The 2,444-nt window shown below is 35.8% G+C and overlaps 1 pseudogene; it reads left to right on the top strand.

Moving 5' to 3' along the window:
* The first annotated feature begins 1,218 nt into the window (after nt 1-1,218).
* LOC149139104 (uncharacterized) lies at nt 1,219-2,099 on the top strand (annotated as a pseudogene).
* Nucleotides 2,100-2,444: the final 345 nt, after the last annotated feature.

The following is a 2,444-nucleotide window of genomic DNA, read 5'->3' as shown; positions in this document are numbered from 1 at the left end:
TTGAATAGGTTCAAGATGAAGCCTCAAGTTGCATGGACACCTCAAGTAGTCAAACTATGTTATGAAGAGATGGAGAATGTCCACAGAGAAGAAGAGATGAAGGACCACCATAGAGAAATTTAACACCAAGGAGATCAACATGACAAATTCAAACATCTACAAGGTATAAAAGACTATACATTAATGACTCAATTCTTGAATGTAGAGTAACCTTAAAATTTTCAAGAAGCTAAAGATCATAAAGAATGGATGAAATTTATGAAAGAAGGGTATAATTCTAATATAAAAAATTGAAGATGGGAATTAAGAAATCTTCCAAAGAATAAAATCCCCATAAGTTCAATGTGGTTGTGCATGTTTAAATTTAATATTGATGGTATAAAAAACAAAGATAAGGCAAGATTGGTTTCAAATAGTTACTCACAAAAATAAGGTATAGATTATAAGGATACTGTTGCACCTATAGTGAAAATGAAAACAATAAAAATAATGATAGCATTAGTTACTATATATAATTGGATGCTATATCAGTTAGATCTATAAGAGGGAGGGAAATAATTTAGTGGAATTTGAAGGTCGCCTCTGGCATTTCTTCATTTCACCTAATGAGGGTTTGCAAGAGAACTAGTTTTGTTTAGGTAACCATGGTGGACCGTGATATCAAAAACATATCTAGTATGCGAGCACCATCAGTGCCTGATGTAGGTGCTTTTGCCAGTCAAGATAATTCTTAATTTCTATTTAATTTTCTTTAGCTAATGTTTGACACAGAGTTTGGACATCTTATTTGCATCAACGAGAGAACTTTGTAGAGATTCAAACTCCGTCTTATTTTCTCCTTCTCATATTTTCCCTTTTTTTCTATAGAAATAAGAAATTCCGTTCTATATGAGGAATTTTATCAAACTGTTGTGGGAAGAATAGAATCCCCCTGTGAATGCTTAAAAAGTTCGGTGGGGAGGTTGTGGCCTCTTTTAAATTTTGTATGTATTTATTTTCTCTTTAATGCCCATTGAAACATATTTTTACCTACTTATGTTTGAAAATGGGAAAGTTAGGCTATAAGACAAGGTTCTACTATTCTTAAATTAATTTATATAAACTATAAGGCTTGCCCTCACATAAGGTTTTATTATTCTTATATATGGTCACATAGTTGGCCCTCCTCAAAATATAACTGACTTAGATTGGGTTTGCAATCTAGCTACTAATAAATACATGGAGGGGAGGGGGATAGGGATCTTGTAGTTGTGTGGGTGCCCAACTCCAAATGGATGGCCCATTAGACATAGACATTTTGGTTTCTCGCTAAAAAGTGGAGGAAGGGTTAATGGCAACCAACTTGTCAACTTGAAAATTTGACCAGAAAAAATACATACTGCATTGACTTTGAAGCAGGTGTGGTGGTGTGCAAGTAGTGTCAAGGATGCATTAAGGTCGAGCTCTAAAAATATTTTTCCAAGATGGAGAGGTTGTATAAGGCCTAAAAAATAATTACATTCCAAACAAAACCCAAATAAGTTTTTGGGATTTAATAGTAATAAATTATCCAGGTTAGTGGCCACCATTTTTAGGGGCTGACTAGACTGAGCCTCATTGGAAGCAAAGGAAATGATCGAAGAGCTTCTACCATGTTCTTGCTGGCATGTTTTATGGCTATTTTCAATGCCTTCGGCTCGATGATTTGTAGGATTGCATTGGCATGTGGAGGAGCACCCTGCTATTGTCCTTCTCTGCCAGCCACTACTACTACTGATAGCCAGCTAAATTATTTTACCATTCCTAGTCCCACCACACAATTCAAGGAAGGAGAAGGAGAAGGGGATGGATATGGAGGGGAATCTTTGGTCATTGAATATCTGAAAACATGACCCAACGACATGAACTCTCTCAAGATTTTGTTGTATACCATGATGATGAAGCACGATGTACATGTCATTGTGGAAAGCCTTGACAAAATGAGGTTAGTGGAACCATATGAGATATAATGGAAATTTATGAAGGTGTAGGCACATTGTTATCTTGGAGACATGAAGGAAGCTTTTCATACTTATGAACGCATTTTGAAATTCTCCCCCTTCTCCTCAGGGGCTTTGTAGGTACATTGTATTTTTATCACTCCGTGTCGCCTAACATTTTTTTCTGAATGAATTTAGAATTTGAAGAATGGTAAAACTCCACCAAGTACTCAATTTGCAAGTTCTATTCTTGCTGGGATTTGAACCTAGATTCCTTATTATAAGTTTAGTGTGCTCACATTTCTATCTTCCCTTTCCGAACCTCGGTCCCTTTGTAGGAGATTAATGACTTCATATTTCATTGCCTTCCCTTTCTTATTCAAAAGAGTGACATGGGGATTTATTTTTAGAAAACATTGGACAACATCACCGCTATATTTGAACTTGCTAGAAGGAGCACATCATCAACTAGCTTGTGATTTTCTA

Source organism: Pinus tabuliformis, chromosome X, assembly GCF_031772625.1.
Source record: "Pinus tabuliformis cultivar Carrire ecotype Pingquan chromosome X, CPIR1, whole genome shotgun sequence".
NCBI classification, from domain to species: domain Eukaryota; kingdom Viridiplantae; phylum Streptophyta; class Pinopsida; order Pinales; family Pinaceae; genus Pinus; species Pinus tabuliformis.
The sequence above is the reverse complement of the archived record's forward strand: the minus strand, read 5'-3'. Positions and strand labels throughout refer to the sequence as shown.